Here is a 19,746-nt window from a genome sequence, read left to right as displayed (position 1 = left end):
AACTGTCTGGCCTTACATACCCACACTGACCATTCCTTTCCAACATTCCAAAGAGAGGTAATAGTGGTGTTCCTTCCCTCCTGGGGTAGGCATTTTTAAAACTTCAACGTAAACAGACATTTTCCATAGACATACTCCTAAGGTGTTCTCAATCAGCTCTAAATAATCCCAATTCTAAAGAGATGGTTGGGAAGGTCTCAGTGAAGCCCACAGGATATTCCCCCAGCCAAAAGCTAAGTTTTCTTTCATTATGTGCCCAGTTCTCTAGCCACCTCATAATGGGTATTATCTGACATCACTGGCAAGTTGCTTTGCTAGATTATGCTGAAATAATTGAGGAATCCTTACCTGTGCTAACCCTGAGAAGCGAAGCCAGAGGGAAGTCTCTGAGCTGTGAGCTACCCTGATTCTACACTGGAAGTTAGGGGTAGAAGGACACAGGAGCCCAGCACTTATAGCCAGTGGCCCTGAGGGTCTCTTCCAGCTTCACCTCATGACACCCCGTGCTGCTGCGTGACTGCTGCTGTTGCCAAGGCCACCACTGCTACGAGCCTGAATGGCTAACGCTGAGATTAGCAGGGCCTCCCTTCCACCAGCCTGTCCTCCTGGCTCTCCTCCCTTTTGCCTCTTCTGGATCTCAGGTCAGTTTCAAAGTGGGTGGCTGTCTCAGCTCCCTGTGAGCTTCCATTTCCAGTCTATGCTACGGAAGTCAGAGAGCTGAGACACAAATCCCTCCCAATGGCAAAGGTGCTACAGCTGCAACTTCCTCTGCAGTGACCTGGTGGGCAGTAATCTGTATTAGCAGAATTCCTGTCATCCCAGCACCAGCTGGCAGAGGAAAGGGCAGTGCCTGCCTGGGCATTCTGCTTTGGGAAGGAAAAGGACAATCAAAAACAAGTGAAATCCAACCACCACGGTGTACCCAACAGGTGGGGTGGGCTGCAAAGTCCTTAAACATCTCAACAGGAAAGGCAGCTCCATTTCGCGGGCAATTATTTTCTGCTTGAAATTAGCTGTTCTCACAAAGAATGGACTGCATACTAAATCAATTGCTCCACTGAGGCTGCCATAAACTTCATGAAGCAAAGAATGATTCATTCTTCTAAAGCTGTGATTTCCTATTTGCTCACAAGCCAGTGCAGGGGAAATCCTCATCTTTCCCACTCACTGCTACACTCAGTGTGATGTGTTTACAGACCTTCGGGGACCACACCTCCTCCTGCTGTCTGCCTTACTCGAAAATTAAATCCAGCTTGTCCCTGACTTCCAGTAGCCAGAAAGTCTTTCACAAGATCCAGTCGCATGATACTAAGTACACACATAAATGTGAACACAAACCCCTCCAGTCTTCCCCACTGTAAATCAACAGCACCTCCTCTGTGTCTGACGATTCCTCTCAAAGACACTGGCTGCAGCAGAGGAAATTAAGGCTGGCGCAGGTGCCCCAGAAGCTGAGTCATCCGGGGTGACTGGTGGCCCTGGAGTCCCGCCCAGGGAAGGACGGCCATGGGAGCCTGGCACACTGCCCTTTGGTGGCACAAATCCTGAGCAAGCCACGCCCCAACCTTAAACAAGGACCTAGGACTGTTTTCTCTCCCAGAGCCTCTGAGAATTTGCCCTTTTTCTCCCAGTGTGATTTGTAAAAACTTCCCTTACCCAGCCTCAAGTAAATAATCAGAGTTAAGCTGGTTTCATACACCATGTTGACAGCAAACATCTTAGAGGACACTTTCAATCCACCCACACTGCAGCTCAGTCCATCCGCACAAAGAGAAGACCCCCCCAACCCCCATTGTGGTCCAACTTGGGGGTACACGGATGGAAAGGTAGGAGTAATCAACAGGTCAACTCTGTCTGAAATAGGTCCATGGCAATGTAAATGCCAATCTACTGGCATCCACAAAGCACCCACATAGGCATCCACTGCAAGGAATGGAGGGTTTGAAGAGACAGGTCTTGATGGAGTTTTAAAGACACAAAACCTCCTTCCCTTTTAGGGTCAAGGGTTTGTTGATTCCACTACGCTGATGTGGAATTCAAAGAGACTGATAATTGTCACCCTCTCTAAGTGCTGGTTTCCATAATCAGGTCCCCATGCTTATCCACATCCACACCCCTCTTCTCTTACAAAGTCCCGCTTGTCTCCTGGGAGTCCCTGCACGCCTCCCCTCTCTGAATCTCTGCAAATTTTCACTTATAAAACAATAACAACTGTCTCAAGGTCATCAAAAATGGCAGAACAGTGTTCCCCCATCTCTGAAAAATATGAACGTGAGAAATGATTTCATAATGCTGAGAGAATTTATAAGACTTAAGCAGAAGAATCTTCAGATCCCCCATCCCCCAGAGATTTTTGCAAATGAGCCAGCCCAGTCACAAAAATGTATGTAAACTTGAAGATAAAATGGAATTAAAATATGTTTTAAAGAGAAGCAGGCTTTGAAAAAATGAGGATTTTAATAAAAACAGAAATTATGACTCAATATTTCTACCACACAAGCACCTCAGGGCATATGGTGCTACAAAAATCAAGCAACTGTGCCTATTAGCAAATGGGGAGAATGATAAGTGAAAATTCGATGGGCAGGAAAAAGTTTCACGGGCAGGCTGGGATTTAGGGACATTCCCTAGTGACCCACAGTGACCTGTGCCCAGAGCAAGAGTTCTTGGCCTGGGCCCCAGGGACAGCCCTTAAAATATCCATCCCCATCCTTGAAATTTTATGTAAAAACTGTAAGTCTGGGCATTTTTCTGAAGAGGGGTCCATAGCTCCCCTTGGATTCTTAGAAGGGTCTCTGCCCCTTCACTGACCTTGGCCTCTTGAGGACCAAAGGCTGAGATCATGTGAGAGATGGGCTCTTGGGCTGGGAACGGTCCAATCCAAGATAGTCACAGCATCTACAGATGTTACCCTGCCCTTAACCGCAGGCCTCTGCTTCTTACTTATAAGGAGAAGCAGGTATATGGGGCTATGCCACCGAGGCCAAAGCCAGGAGGCACAACTGTGATGTGTGTTAGGTTTGTGTGGTCCAACAGTCTTCTCAATGGGGACACCAATGTGGGAGAAACATTTAGCTTTGCTTTCATCTCTTAAACAAAATTCTTAATTCTTCAATACAAATGCAAATTTCAAGCACGACTGAAATGCCAATCTTTTTATTCAATACATATACGTAATGTAACTACAGTTTGGGTCCGTGCCAGGAAAAACCATGAAATGGACATTTGTCTGCAGAGTCCACTCATTTCCCTGTCACAGGCTTCATTCACCCCACCCATGTCCCCAAAGGTACTCTCTTTCCTGGCACTTCACTCCTGCTTTCCCCTCCTCAGACGGAGGACTCCTATCCCACGCCATCCTTCCTGCTTTAGTGACCTGTCTTCTCTCTCAACCTAGACCTGGCCTTCAGATGGGGGGGTCAACACAAGCAGTCTGATCTACTAGCGTCTCCTTTATTTGTACACGGCCTTATAACCTAATATCTTAATTCACAGGACTGAATCCTTACTGGTTAGATTTGAGACATCATGGTAGAAGCCTGCGTGGTTCCATCGCCTAACCATTAAAGGTGCATTTTGCCTTTGGACAGGGAGCTTTTCTGTGCCAAACCAGGAATCACAGACATGCAGGGGTAAGAGGGTCTACTCTAGCAAGGATTAAGATGGATTCCTAAAGCCATCTCACGCCCAAGTAAATAAGTATCCAATAAATAGACAATATCTACAACAGAAAAACATCACCCACTGAGCTCCAGTGACCTGCAACCTTCCTGAAAACCTATATGGCAACGACAGACAATAAAGCCAGCTAGAGAATGAACATCAAATTCTCTTTTAGCAGCAAGCATATTGCAGTTCAATCATTTCTAAAGCCTGGCAACTTTCCCTACACACTGTTAACTTGGCAAGGAGGCACTGGGGTGAACTGAGCCATACCAAAAAACCTTGGCACTGAGTGACAAGACCAAACACATCTAGACAGTATCTTTATGGGGAAATCTAGCCATGTCAAAAAAAAAATTTGGTAGTCTGAGGGTCACAGAAATGCAGGCAGTAAGTGAGAAGACCCAAAGCACCATGCTCAGATATCCTCAGAAAAGAGAACTGTCAGGTACACAGCAGCATGGCAAAGAAGTAACCAGGGAATGACATTCCCTTATAGACAAATTATTTCTCAATTCCGTAACTACACAGAACAGACAATAACATGCAACAATGGCCACGGGGGCAAGAGTACTTATGTTTGCTAGGGGAAAAGAGTCAACAGAAGCTGGCTTGTCAGGAAATAAGGGGTTCTAGAAAAATAAAGAGGGTGGAGTCGAGACACAGAAGCTAGGGACTGGAGAGATTGGAAGAGTAGGCACGTAGAAGACAAAGGGGATAAATCAAGAAACACAGTGAGTTGCAGAAGAGAAACCAAGGGGTCTCAGTGTCTATGAGGAGCAAGTGCCCAAGGACCAATTCCTGAATCCATTTTTCAGATCTTTTTTCAGTTAAAAAAATTTAATTTTTTATTAAATTAGAGACAGGGTCTGGCTATGTTGCCAAAGTTGGTCTCAAACTCCTGGCCCTCAAGTGATCCTCCCATCTTGGCCTCCCAAAGTGCTGGGATCACAGGCATGAACCACTGCACCTGACCTTCCATTCTAACAATAATAGTGTTAGTGCTGCAGTACAGCATCCAGAAAACCAAGGACTTAGTCCCTTTTATCTCTAGTCATTTTCTCATTCCAATACGTACAGCATATTTAACCAAATTATCACCATCATTACATAATCCTCACAGTGTGTCTTCACAATCAGTGACATTTCATATCTTAAGAACCCCATCTAACAGGCAAAGGTCATGAAAACTGGCATAGCCACAACTGAAGATCCAGGCCGACTCCGTATATATGTCAATTACATCAGCATAGCGCAGGGTATACAAAGATGGCCAGCAATCCGGGAAATTTCACTTGGCCTTCTTGTCCCCATTTCCAGTAAGAAACCCGTATCACGTGACTACCAAGGGCAAGGCATTCACTACTACATGCTTGGAAAAAGTATCTCCCCTGAGGACACAGAGATAGAAAGTTTTGTCATATGAATGCAAAATGGTTGATCCTGATGAACCTACTGTCCTTCCCACATACTGCACAGGTGAGATTTCTCCTCCGGAAGCGTCTTTTTGGTGGTTGTGTCTAATTCTCCAAAAGTAGGCCATCTTTGCTGGGTAGAGGGTATCTCAGCTGAACGGGTGGATGTTCCACTCTGGTCAGAAGTCATGCCGAAGACAGAAGCTGTGGACACATGTCTTCAGCTGGTGTCTGGTATAGTTGGTGCCCCTCGGCCCTGCTGCAGGGCAGCTGTTGAAGGCTCCTGCACACGTACTATCCTCTACATGGAGCCACTTCCAAAGCCAGGCAACCAACTGTGCCTCAAAGGCCACCAGCGAATTTAGGGGACCTTATCTTGCCATTTGGAGGTAGATTCAACAACGAGGCCACTGCGAGGGGAACCCGACGGAGAAGCTGGATCTTATCCTTGACAGGTACAAGTACATGCATGTCCACACAGCAAGCTGGTCCCAGCTGCCTTTTGGAGATGCTGAGTTTGTCGTCACTGACATCACAATCCTCCTGCTGCCTCCCAGGGGATGAGCTGGCTGGCTGGCTCTAACCACACATACACACACATTTACCACACTTGGCTCTTATAGACTGGAAGGACAGATGCTCTTCCTGAGCAAAGGGGCCGACCTGCAGAAAGGTTAGTTTTAAATAAAACACACCCTGGAAGGCAGAAGGAAGTCACTTCTTGGGAGGGGAGAGAGTGGGGGCATTTGTCATCAGCCAAGATAACACGGAACAATTATATGGAGAGGATTCAACAGGCATTCCTTTAAAACATTCGAGGGAAGCATTCACAGGAAATAGCAGCATGTCTTTGTCTCATTTCTACGTTTCTGATTTGAAACCAGAGTCTATTTTTAAACGAAAGGAAAAAACAGAAATCAAGAAATAGCAAAGAAAACCTAAAGAAAGTACAAAAAAGAAAAGGGAAGAAGCAGCGGCAAATGAAGGGGTAGGCAACAATTTTGCAGCTGAGCTTTTGGCGTGTGCCAGCGTGAATACCGACTGCCAGCGTGCAGAATCCCAGAGGCTGCAAATCAAGTTTAGCATCAGCCCTGCTGCCTGGAAAAGCAGGGAAAGGGCAGGGCCCCAACAACACAGAGGGCCTGCTAAGTGCCAAACACTGTGTCAGGCGCTTTACAGCATCTCAATGAGCAAAACGCTAGCACTTTAAAACCAAATCCAGCGCTGAATTACTAACACGGCCGAGAGCTCTGAAAGACACCCTGAAAGCAAAGCTGTTTATGCTCGTGGGACCAACGTCTCCATGGCCCCTATTCTGATGTTGCACAAGCAGCACAGATCACAGGAAGCTCATGAGTATTTGGGATAAAAGTCACAGTGAGGATAAGGAAGAGGCCACGAAGTCAGAGACTACCACAGCTTTAGGAGACAGTGATGCATAAAAGAAAAGCGTGGAGATCCGGCTGCAGATAGTCCTGGTGATCAATCCTAAAGACACTATGCCCCACCTGTAAGGCTCAGTCTCCCTGTCTCTAAAATGGACATGGTACCACCTCTCACATTGGAGAGGCCTGCTCTAGGTCTCAACAAGGCAAAGCGTACAAAGCAATGAACACAGTGGCTGGCACACAAGAAGTGCTTGGTAAACAGCCATGCTCTGATGAGGCCTGTGACGTTCGCACTGGGCACACAGTGGTATGTTGACTTCAGGTTGCTGCTAAAGCTCCTGCACCCTCCTACTTGTGCTGCTCCCTTCTCCCCCGCAGCTTCCCTCTCAAAGCTGAACTGATGCCACCCAAGCTCCTCTGCTAGGCCTTCCCCACGAAGGGTTTTGGGGCTGCAGGGCCCTGACCACGAGGCAAGCATCCCTTCCCTGGTCTGGAGCTACGCTAGGATTCAGAGAACTTTGAAATATGTCTCAATCAAGGTCACATGCAAATGTATGAACTAAGCAAGACAAAGACAAAGCAGCGAATGCAGTGAATCAGAGATCGTATCCCAGCAACCGACCCCAGAGGACCAGCTGTGGTTTGGAGGTGACAGGAGCAGTAGCCATCCACACCTGTTATTCGAACCTGCCATCCACAGCTACTCAAGTTCTCTAGGCCTAGGAAAGGTAGGGAAGAAACTCCTTCAAGACCCCATTCTAGCCTTCCTGGAGCTCTGATAAGAGAGAACACAATGGGTTTAGACATAAAGGCATAAGGGTAGGTTTAATGGTAAGCAGGCACTGAGTCTGAAAGGGTTACTATCACCTCAGCGACCTCCAACGATCACAGGTAACAAAGCACCACATTAGATACTGAAGCTAGAAATTTGCTTAAGATATGGTCTCAGCATTCAACGGGCCGGTGTGCTGGTTGAGAAGGAGCACATGGATCTTTCTTTCTCCTAGCCCTGGAGACTAGTAAGTTTCAGACTGTAAGTTTCAACTCAACATTTGAGACTTAGTTCAACCACGTTTCACAGAGGTGGAGACTTAATCCTACCGTCTGTCCCTAGGTGCTTTGGACATGCCCATTCTGGCACTTAGCAAAGTGGATTTATGCAAGTGCACACCCACTTTCCAACTGGACCAGAAATGTCAGCCCTCTTTCGGCAAAGGAAAATTGATTATTTGGGGCTGGCTACTCAGGGCCATGGGTGGAGGTGGACGTAGAGGCCGTCTATAAATCTGAGGAGAAAGAAAGCTGTGATCAATTAGTAACATCAGCCAGAGGCTCAGGAGGGGAACGCAGTGGCCATGTGGTTATCGGCTTACCTTAATTGGAACTCTTTGATGGAGGAATCCTAGCTAATTGAGGGCTTCATTTCTAGAATTCCACCACAAAGGGCGGTTTACAACAGATGTACAGTAAGTTCTTAAAAGGAATGAATTTATAAAACCAAAAAGAAAGTGTGGGAAACTTGAGTGTGCAAGGACAAAAATCTAGATTTTAAAGGACAGCCAGTCACAGAAGGCTATGTGTTGTGATTCCACATCTATGAGACATCCAAGACAGGCAACATAGATGAGTGGTTGTAGGGGCTGTGAGGACGGGCGGAACGGGGGTGACAGGTAAAGGGTCCAGGGTTTTTGAGGTGATGAAAACGTTCTAAAATTGACTGTGGTGACAGTAACATATACCTGTAAATATACTAAAATATACCAAATGGTTGGTACAATTTAAATGGATAAATTGTATGGCATGTGTATTACATCTCAACAATGTCATCAAAAATAGAAAAATAAATGAAAAGGTATATGATACAAAATCAAATAGCAAAGGCCAGGAGGAAGGGCGTGGCCAGGGTGATCAGAGGGGCTCACACAGAGAAGGCAGACTCTGGGCAGGGTGTCACCAAAGAGGAGCGCTTCAAGCAGCCAAGAGAAAGAGGGGACAGTCCAACAGCAGAAATGATGCCAGTCAGGGATGAAGAGAACCCTACTGCAGGGAAGTGCAGCTGAGGCCAAGCACAGGGCTTTGGCCTTATAATAGGACTCATTCCCTTGGAGAGCCCATCTGATCCAACAGCTTTCAATAATTTCTAAATATTTATTTCCTAAGTGTGTATCTCAAGTTCAGCCTTCTCCCCTGAACTCTAGCTTTGTGCACCCAGTGGTCTATTCAACATCTCCCCCCTTAGCTATCCGAGGTGGGCAGGATAGCAGACCCCTGCCCACATCCGAATTCCCAGAACCTGTGTATATGGCACTTTAAGTGACAAGGGGAGCTTTACACACGTGATTACGTTAAGGACCTTGAGATGAGGAGATTAACCTGGATTGCTGAGGTGGCCTCGATGTAAAAACATGAATCCCTAAACTTAGAGAATCTTTCCAGGCTGTGGTCAGAAAGAGGAATATAGATGCAACGTTCCTGGCTCTGAAGATGAAGAAAGGGGCCACAAGCCAAGGAATGTGGGCAGCCTCTAGAAACTGGAAAAGCCAAGGAAACAAATTCTTTCCTAGGGCCTCCAGAAAGAAATGCAGCCCTGCCAGCACCTTGATTTTAGCCCACTGAGACCTGTGTCTGAATTCTTACGCGGAACTATAAGATGATAAATTAGTGTTGTTTTAAATCAATAAGTCGATAATCATTTGTTACAGCAGTGAAAACACATCACCTAATGGCCATCTCAGACTTACTGTGTCTAAAACAGACCTTTCAATTAATACCTCCAAAATATGATCCTCCTCATCTCAGTAAATAACAGCTTTGTTTTTCTAACCACTTGGCCAAAAGCCTTGGCACCATTCTTGACTTTAATTTCTTGCATATGCACTGCTCCACATCACACCCATCAGCAACTTCTGCAAATTATATCTAGAATCTCATTGTTTCTCACAACTTCAGCCACCCTGGCAAAGCCGCCATCACCTCTCTCTCCTAATTACTGCAACAGCTTCCCGTCAGTCTCCTGCCCCTCCTCCCAGTCTACGTCTCCTCACAGTAGCTGGAAGGTATCTTAAATCACAAAGTTGATCATATAACTCCTAGGCTGAAAGCCCTCCCCTCTTGACACAGACTAAATGTCAAAGTCCTGACTGCGGTCCACGAGGCCCTACACGATGTTGCCCCACGACTTCTCTACTCTTCGCTTGATCACACTCCCCTCCTTGTTCACCCTACTCACCCCTCCCAGCCACCTTCTGTTCTTGGAACACGTGAAGGAGAGGCCTACCTCAGGGCCTTTGCACCTGCTCTTATTGGTCTTCTTCATCCACTTCCCCCTCACTTCACTCAGATCTTTTTACATTTTATTTTACTTATTTATTTTTTATTTCGAGACAGAGTCTCACTCTGTTGCCCAGGCTGGAGTGCAGTGGCGCAATCTCAGCTCACTGCAACCCTCCCCTCCTGGGCTTAAGTGATTCTCCTGCCTCAGCCTCCCAAGCAGCTGGAATTACAGGTGCATACCACCATGCCAGGCTAATTTTTGTATTTTTAGTAGAGATGGGGTTTAACCATGTTGCCCAAGCTGGTCTTGAACTCCTGATCCACCCGTCTCATCCTCCCAAAGTGCTGGGATTACAGGCATGAGCCACCACACCCGGCCTCACACAGATCTTAATTCCAATGTCCCCTCACCACAGCAGCCTTTGACCATCTAGGCCAGCACCACTCCCTCTCCTCCCTCTCCACGGTTTGCTCCTTCCTCAGCTCTGCTTTACCTTGCAGCACTGATCACTCTCAACTGTATTATATGTGTATTTATCATCTCTTCCCCCTTGCAGAAAGTCAGCTCACAGGAAGCAGGACCAAAATGTTTTGCTAGCTGCTGTGGCTTTATCAACAAAAATACTATCTGACATTGACTTATTCGTTGCATAAGTAAAGGAAATAAACAGCTGGCTTTCCCCTATGGAAATGAGGAACTGCTGAAGATTCTGAGGAGGCTGGGTAATAGAACTCAGGCCCTAGAAGATGAATGGTTAAGCAAGCAACGATATGATTGCACACAGGGCGGACGGGCACTGAGGGCAGTTTTGGAAGACTCCTGCCACAGTCCAGCGTGAGGGAGACCGACACACACTGGGGGGTGGTAGTGAAATGTTTGACGTCCTTCCTTCTCCTCTACTGGGTAAATATACACGTAAGGCTCTGTGTTAGGCACGGAGGAGGATTACAATCAGTGTAGGACATGGCCTGGGTCACCCTGGACCCTGCAGCCTTGCTGGGCAGACAGTAGTTGGGTTTTGAGTTCCTGTATGTGGAAGATCAAACGGTGAGTTATTGCGGGGGTGCAGTAATCAGAGGCAAGGCAGGGAGCTGGCAGCCGGCAGGTAAGGAAGAGAGAGAGAAAGCACAAGAGGCAGCGGGGTGGAGTGAGAGGCAAAATGGACCAGTCAAAACTGTCTGCAGATCCAATTATTCCACTAAACACGATGGGCAATAAAAAACAGCTAAGACGACACACACGGGCAGGCAGCATTCAGCCAGGAGAAGGGCTGTTCTCACCTCTGCTCCCCTCCTTTCAGCCCTGCCTGCATGCGATAAAGGAGCCCAGTAGCCGCATCCTGCCCTTCCTGTTCTGCGCACCATCCTAGTCACCCAGGCTTGAGACCTGCAAGTTCCCGGACCCCTCCCATCCAGAGACCCACCTGGCCCACCATCCCTTCCTTTCCTCATCTTTGCTGCTACCACACCCTGGGCTTTGGTCACATAAATGTAGGACCCTGCCAGCCTCCCAGCTCATCCTTCCACTCCAGACTCCTTCTCTTAACACTGTCTTGTACCACACCACCAGAGCGTTCTTCCCCAGACACCCACTGCTCTGTTCAGAAGTCTTCAATCAGGCACACGTTCTCAGGATCTCCTGAGGGCTGTGTCAAAAAAAAAAAAAAGTCTTCAATTGCTTCCCACTGCCTAGACGAAAATGTCTACTCATCCAGTACTTTGGGCTTCCTCAGTCTGACCCATACTTCCCCTCCCCTCCTAAACTTCCTCTAGGCTAGACTGAGGACAGCATACTCACTTCTCACCCTACTCTCTAGACTTGCCCTGTCTAATCCAGTAGGTGCTAGTCACACTTAGCTACTTAAAATAATTAAAATTAAACACAATTTAAAAGTTTGTTCCTTGATAGCACTAACCACATTCAGACTAGTGGCTACCATATTGGACAGCGTAGACAGAAAACACTTGCATCACTGCAGCAAGTTTGATTGGAGAGTGGTGCTCTAACTTTTGATGGCCTCCCAATCCATTTCTACTCCTTCCACCAATTGTTATTTACATGTACGAACAGCACTGGCGCCACGATGCTGGCTCTAACAATCTGGGCATGAGCAATCCTACCCTCCTCTAAATCCCACGTTGAAGTTTTACTGGGATCACTCGAATGTTACCGCCATGCCTATCTTTCCTTAACTTCTTGGTCATATAAAGTTCAGTGGGAAGAGATTATTTTCAAAATCTAAAATTCCTGATGAAACACCGAAGAACAATTTTACAAACACCTCCATTTCAAAAACAAACTGATGAAGGAATAATGTAGTTGGGGTAGCCAATAGTAATAAAATGATTCTGCGCCTAAAAACTGAAAGGAATTCTACTACCTATGACTTGCCTCTATCGTAAGCACGGGTACATGCCGAGACTAGAATTCTGGCTTTCTAGATCCACAGTTTAAATTATTATTGATTTATGCTTTGTGCTGGGTGATGGATTTCTTCTGATCTGCAGATGGTAAATGGCTTTATTCAGAAAGAAACACAAGACTCAAGTCGATGGTACCATGTCAGTGATTCTTTCAGAACTGTATACTTGATGCCACTAATTGCTAGACTGTCTTGCTTTTCCCATAAATTATGCAGTTATGGGCCTGAACTCTGCAGCAGGGACAGAAGAAAACATGTAAAGCACTGGGGGAATGCAAAGTGGCAGCAGGGAAAGCCTCTAAATTAGGTCTACTGTGGTCCCCGGACCTGCAGCAGCAGAATCACTGTGAATTGGATAGAAATGCAAGTCTAGGGCCCCCCTCCAGACCTACAGACACAGAAACTCTGAGGGCAAGGCAGAGACCAGTGTTTGTTTGGTTTGCGGTTTGTTTATTCTTTTAATTGAAATACAATTATAACTTACACTTGGTACAATATGCAAATCTTATTGTACAGTTCCATGAATTTTGACACATGTATCGCTTTATATCCAACTTAATATTTTTCTGTTTTACCATTTTTAAGTGTACAACTCAGGAGTATTAACTATAATAACGTTATTGTACAACAGATCTCTAGGACCTTTTCATCCAGTGAAGCAAACTCTATACTCAGTGAACAGCAACTCCCTTTCTCCTCCTCCCTGCTCCCCGAGGCCCTGCAGCAGATGTTGGTGCCCCCTAGCATTTGAGAAGGTCTGCTCTAATGATCCCCGGACACGGGCGCTGCGAGGAACAGCGGAGAAAAGTAGCAGACGTGATAGGGGCCTGGCTCCCAGCGGGGAGCAGCGCAGGCAGTGTGCTACCAGCCCCTCGGATTCTCCAAACCCAGTCCTAGGTGGCCAGTGAGGAGATGGCTCTGGGCTAGATGCTAGGGGAAACCAAACACGACATATGGACAACTTTTCTCATAAACTTGTGTAGGCACAAGTTTAAGAAAATTGTATTCCTCAACATTAGACAAGGTTCCAGAAATTTCATTTGATGACCCCCAAACAGATTTGGAAAACGAACAACTTTGCTTGGATAAGGGTGATTGTATTTTCATCAGTGGCCACACCAGGCAGTCATTCAACTCCAGCTTTGAATTTTATCTGTCCATTTTAATCATTTATGCTTCTCACCTGGAAATTCCCAACTAATACCCTCCGATGGAAATTTCCGAAGCGTACGATAACACAAAGGAAATAACCAAGCGCATCGCAAACCACAGAACAGTTTTGATTTACAAGTCATTAGAAGCAAGAGGCATTTACTGTTCTTTGCAGGCCAAAAGGGACTGCATCATGAATAATGGAAAAAGCAAAATGCATTAAGAACTCTTCTGATAATGTTATAATGTTCTCTCCAGGCCCCACGGAAGGCACGTTTAATGAGGACTTTCCCTGTGCCAGGCACATATCAATACATACAGGGTAGCAGTCTTTAAGGGACAAAAACTAGCAAGTCCACCCCGTTTTACTTCAATAGGTAGTTTCTGGATCATTATCTTCCGACTCTCAAACCAGTGATTTGGTACCACAAGCAGATCAAGAGCTAGGAATATCAGAAACAACCCAAAGCTCACGTTTTATTCTTTTCATTTTTCTTAAAGACAACTCTGGTATACGCCTATTCTGTCCTGATTTATGTAAATATTAACAAACCACGAAGAAAGCATCTAGCAGAAAACAGGCTCTAGCATTTCCTAAAAGAAAAGAAATAAACCAAGAGCAAAACTACCACAGCCCTTCATTCCACAATGAGGAGGCACCAATAATGCCCCATTATAAAGCTACAATCTCTACATCCCACTCAATATCTTTTGGTCCAAACAGCAAGCATTTTCTATTCTCTTTAATTTGCATTATATGTGTCCATTTTTCTAGCCACAGTGACATAGGATATTAAAAGGTTTCCCTGTACTTTTACTCAGATGAGAAATGATATTCAGGATGTAAGAGGGTAATTGCAGCAATTCATATTTTCTTCATATTATTCCACTGCCATAAAATCCAAATAAGGCTCACTATATCCTCTACTTTAAAAACTGTCACATTATCATGCTCTGCTTTGTCCTACTCTCAAATGCTTCATCCACTGAAAACTTCCAGGGGAAATTTGTGAGACAGCTGTAATCATCCTGGGGTAACACAAACCGTATGTAGTAGCACTATTAATAATCACAACAGTGGGATTCTTACATTTAGCACAAAAAGAAGATGAATTTTAAGACATAACTGTGCTCAGGTAGGACCTACGATCCTTTAAATACTGCATATTCTAGTTTTTGTTTGTATTACTCTATTGCACAGAATTTCCATTTCTTTTTTTTTTCTTTCTTTCTTTTCTTTTTCTTCATCTCACTCTGTTGCCCAGGCTGGAGTGTGGCATGATCTCGGCTCACTGCCACCTCTGCCTCCCAGGTTCAAGCAAATTCTCCTGCCTCAGCCTCCCGAGCAGCTGGGACTACAGGTACGTGACACTACACCTGGCTAATTTTTTGTATTTTTAGTAAAGACGGGGTTTCACAGTGTTAGCCAGGATGGTCTCAGTCTCCTGACCTCGTGATCTGCCTGCCTTGGCCTCCCAAAGTGCTGGGATTACAGGCGTGAGCCACCATGCCCGGCCCCAGAATTTCCATTTCTGTAGCATAAAATAACTCCATGATGACCTTCCAAGCTAGGTTTTCTGTCGCTTTAGACAATTTGTCACTTTAGAGATTTTGACAGAATTCTCTACTCCTGAACACATCTTCATCCCGTTTTCATAAAACAGGATCATGAAACTCATCCTTCATGTGAGTTTCAAAAGTTTCAAAAAACAGAGTATGTGACACTTTACTGGAAACTGATATTTAACTGAATATTTTATCATGCTATACTTAATCCAATGTCTTTGAATTTCTTTTAAAAAGTTTTTATATCATTAAGTGTTTCATTTTTAAGGAATAAATATATTGTTTTTTTCAACTTGACAAGTATCCTGCATAAAACTGCATTAAAAACCAGTAATATCAGACCCTGGATGGGGATGGAAGGTCCAAATCAGAACCTCCATGGAACGCATGTCTCTCCATATTTTCAGTTTGTTTTCAAGCAAGGACCTAGACCAGCAAGAAAGTGAGGGTAGAAAAACCACCTCTCCACATGGTGCAGTTCTCTTAACAAGAGGACTGCTGGAGTCTTGCTAGATGATGTTGCCAGGAAGGATAAATGTATATATATGTATCAGTTAGTGTACATTCCCATAGCTGCTGTTCATCCCTACAGAACAGCCCACACGCAGAATCACCTGCTGGCTCATTCCAGTGGGTGTTCCTAGACAGCCGCACATAAAATCCTGGAGCTGAATTTTAAACTAATGCTAAATTATAAAAGGATGTAAGGGGAATCTGACTCTCAAAACGCTTCAAGCTAAGGGATCTTCATGAGAAAAAATTTTACAGCGGGCACATAATCATGATTGTTGTTACTGCTTCTTACCTCGAAAAATGCACCCAAAAGGTGGAAAAACATTTGCTCCACATCATTAAAAATTCACTGGCTTGGTATATTAAAAGAAGCCTTAGAAAACATTAATTAGGAAGTCCAATAACCCAACTGAAAAATATGCAAAGACTATGAACAAGATGTTAAAGACAAAGGGAATGTGAACGGCTAATAAATGTGAAAATATGCTTAACTTCATTCATAATTATAAAGAAGGAAATTAAAAACAAGATACCATTTATCTTAAAAATAAACTGGAAATAAAACAAGAGCCTGACATTCATTCCTTAATGGTGAGAGACAGGATAATAGCAACCCTCACACAATGCTGAGAAAGTACACATTTGGCTTACTCTTGGAGGGCAACGTGGTAATACTTATCAAACCTTAAATTCCCACATTTGTTAACTGAATTTCAGTTAAATTCTACTGCTGCAAAGTTTCCCCATATAAGACATATTTCTGTAAGTGTACACAGTATATGTAGAGGACAATTTATAAATAATGAAAAACTGGACAACGTACATGTCACTCCTAGGGTCTAGTTAAATAAATTACTAGTTAAATAAAATACAGCACATAACTCCATAGATATAGTCATAGACTGGAATGGCTTTGTAGCTGTTCAAAAGAATGCAAACAGTCTCTACATACTGACATGTGAAGATACCTAAGATATACTGTCCCCAAATTGAAAAGCCACAGAACATTATTCATACTGTGATTCTATTGGTATAAAAAAAGTTAAAGAATAAATAAATATATATATGTTTGTATACAAATCTCCCATAAGAGACACACAGTGGCTCCTTCTAAGGAGGTGGCATCAAAAGGAAATACGGGGTTTTTACTTCTGACTTCCTATAGGTTTCTACTGTATTTTAATGCAATAATTATGCTGTTTTATGATAATTTTAAAAATCATCCTCCTACTATTGCCAAAGCATGAATTGTAGAAACTGTAAAAAATGAGACATCATGGTTTCATGTCCGGCTGAATTCTGAGGCTCTTGGGAGGTACAGGGAGGAAGGGAGTGGCAAAGGCAGGGGCAGCCTGGGAAAAGCAAGTTTGAAAAGGCTTCACTGGGCCGGGCGCGGTGGCTCAAGCCTGTAATCCCAGCACTTTGGGAGGCCGAGACGGGCGGATCACGAGGTCAGGAGATCGAGACCATCCTGGCTAACCCGGTGAAACCCCGTCTCTACTAAAAAATACAAAAAAATAGCCGGGCGAGGTGGTGGGCGCCTGTAGTCCCAGCTACTCGGGAGGCTGAGGCAGGAGAATGGCGGGAACCCAGCAGGCGGAGCTTGCAGTGAGCTGAGATCCGGCCACTGCACTCTAGCCTGGGGGACAGAGCGAGACTCCGGCTCAAAAAAAAAAAAAAAAAAAAAAAAAAAAAAGGCTTCACTGTGTATAAAAAGCAAAGCCAGGCACTTATTTTCCAATAATGAGTCCAGCTGAGCTGACTGCTTTCCTCAAAGGGAATAGAACAACTTGCTTAATTTCCACCAGCCAGAGGTTGAGCATAGTTTTAACTCCATGCTCTATGTAATGTATTCTGTGAATGCCGGTCAACTCCCCTGCTGCTGTAGGTGGGAAAATGGCCCAAAGACGGCCAGGCGTGGTGGCTCATGCCTGTAATCTTAGAATTTTGGGAGGCCAAGGTGGGAGGACTGTCTGAGCTCAGGAATTCAAGACCAGCCTGGGCAACATGGCACAACCCCATCTCTACTGAAAATATAAAAAATTAGCCAGGCATGGTGGTGGCTGCCTCTAATCATAGCTATTGGGGAGGCTGAGGCATGAGAATTGCTTGAACCTACAGCCAAGATTGCACCACTGCACTCCAGCCTGGGCAATAGAGCAAGACTCTGTCAAAAAAAAAAAAAAAAAAAAAGGGCCACAGACGTTCAAGTCCTGATATGTTAGGTTACATGGCAATGGGAAATTAAGGTTGCAAATGGAACTGAGTTTGCTAATCAGCTGATCCTAAAACAGAGATTTTCCTAGATTATCTGGGTGAGTTCTGTGTAATCACAAGGGGCCTTAAGAGTGGAAGAGGGAGGCAGAAGAGGGAAGTCAGAGGGAGATGGGACTATGGAAGCAGGGTCAATGAGATGCAATGCTGTTGGCTCTGAAGATGGAGCAATGGGCCCAAGTCAAGGAATGCAGGCAGCCTCTAGCAGCCGAGAAAGCCAAGGAAACAGATTCTACCCTACAGCGTCCAGAAAGCAACACAGCCCTTCTAACACTTTAAGTTTAGCCCGCTGAGACCTGTGTCAGACTCTAACCAACAGAACAGTAAGAGAATACATTTGTGGTAATTTGTTACAGCAGCAACAGGAATCTGATATGACCTACTTATATTTCCTTTATTTCCATATATACAGATTTCCTCTGATGCACCAGCCTGGGATGTACTGTGAAAATCAGCTACCTGGGCTTCCCACCTGTGGATGCTCACTGACCTGGGGCCATGCCAGGTGATTTTAGGACTTCCTCAGAGAAAATCCAGGCAAGACACCAGCAACAGAACTAGCCTGATGATTATTAAATTAGCTCTATGTGGAGAAGCCATATTTGAATAACTTATTAGTGGAAGCCCTTTGTAAACCATGCTCCATTATATAAATGGCAGATGTCATTATTTACACCCAGACTACTCCTTTGGAAGACAAACAAAAGATAAATGAATCTTGCTTAGCCCAGAATAGCATGACAACACATGTTCTTAAGTGTTTCCCAATATACTTCATATCTACAAATAAAGATAAGCTAGGTCGGCCAAAGAACAATTTTAATAAGGACTTACTATTGAGTGCCAGGCATTGAGCAGGACACTGGCGATATATGATCTCATATAATGTTTACAACATTTTCATCAGGAAATACCATTATACAACCATTAATAATTCACATGCTTACATTCTTACAGGCAATCATTGAAAGAGCTTGGGTTCAAAGTGCTTTGTCGGACTCCATAGCTGGGGCTCCAGAGAGACATCATGTTAATCCCTATCCCTCATCATGAAACAGCTTAAAGAGACCTAAATGCTGATTATTCACCTCATTCTCACCAACCTAGAAATGCAACAATTTAACTGCACTTCCCCAAAATACCCTTGGGACTTGGACTTTTTTTTTTTTTTTTTAACTCATCTTAACAGCCAAATTATCAAAAACAGAATCTCTTGTTTTCATTATGATTTTGTATCTTACGTCCAATCAATTGATTGCGTCCATCAAGGAACCTGTATTCTCAGATGATATAAACAAAAACCTGGCTTTTGTGAGGTGGAGAGTGAAGTTTATAAAGCTTCTCATAAGCCCTAGTCAATGACCGTCGTGAGCACCTGCCCCCCATGTCTGCAGGGCACAAGAGTCCCCACTCATCTGCTTGAGAACCACTGATCTAGCACAGCAATATCTAAAATGGGCAAGGATTTCCCATTATGGGAATTTCTATATAATATTCCATTCTAAATAAATGTGTTAGCACTAAAAACTCATCATAATGGAATTTTTAAAAGCCACATAAACATGAGTGTAAGTCCCTCTTGCTTCCATTTCTTTTCTCAATTCAATACATGAAATTAGTATCAATCTTCTATAAGAAAAGTTCACATCCTTCAAAGGAGTAGTTTTCTCCTTGAATTACACTATATATACACATATTTTTTTTTAAAGTCAGAACTACAAGCTGGCTCTGCATTTTAGTACATAAGCTAGTAAAAAGAAGATATTTGGAATCTGAAACACATTTTCCAAAAAATGACCATCATTCCTGGGGGTTTCCAGGGTAACCTACAAAGCTGTATTAAACCCATAATGTGGGCTAAATGCATTCGCTGTAACTAAATTAAGATTTGATACTCTTACAGTATAAATTTGTAAATATTAACAAAGTTATATACATTTCTTACATATTTTAAAGAAAAGCAATTCTGATGAGATGATCAAGAAAAATGAGAATGGAGATTTGGAGCAATCTAAAGAGCACTGCCAGGGTTTTCAGGATTGATACACTGCTCTCGACTGCATTTAAGTTCATTTCCAA

The 19,746-nt window shown here is 44.2% G+C and overlaps 1 protein-coding gene and 1 long non-coding RNA gene across 3 annotated transcripts in view; one reads left to right on the top strand and one right to left on the bottom strand.

The window, feature by feature from the left end:
* Positions 1 to 19,746, bottom strand: part of OSBPL10 (oxysterol binding protein-like 10) — a 409,019-nt gene that overhangs the window by 40,515 nt on the left and 348,758 nt on the right. The gene's annotated exons all lie outside the window — the stretch shown is intronic.
* Positions 615 to 18,274, top strand: LOC105543463. The gene is made up of 5 exons (XR_001006622.1): positions 615 to 641; positions 7,358 to 7,485; positions 14,627 to 14,675; positions 15,182 to 15,328; positions 18,080 to 18,274. It is a non-coding gene; the product is annotated as an uncharacterized LOC105543463 (long non-coding RNA).

This window comes from Mandrillus leucophaeus, unplaced genomic scaffold, assembly GCF_000951045.1.
Source record: "Mandrillus leucophaeus isolate KB7577 unplaced genomic scaffold, Mleu.le_1.0 Scaffold107, whole genome shotgun sequence".
Classification (NCBI taxonomy): Eukaryota; Metazoa; Chordata; class Mammalia; order Primates; family Cercopithecidae; genus Mandrillus; species Mandrillus leucophaeus.
This window is presented reverse-complemented; position numbering and strand designations above follow the sequence as displayed.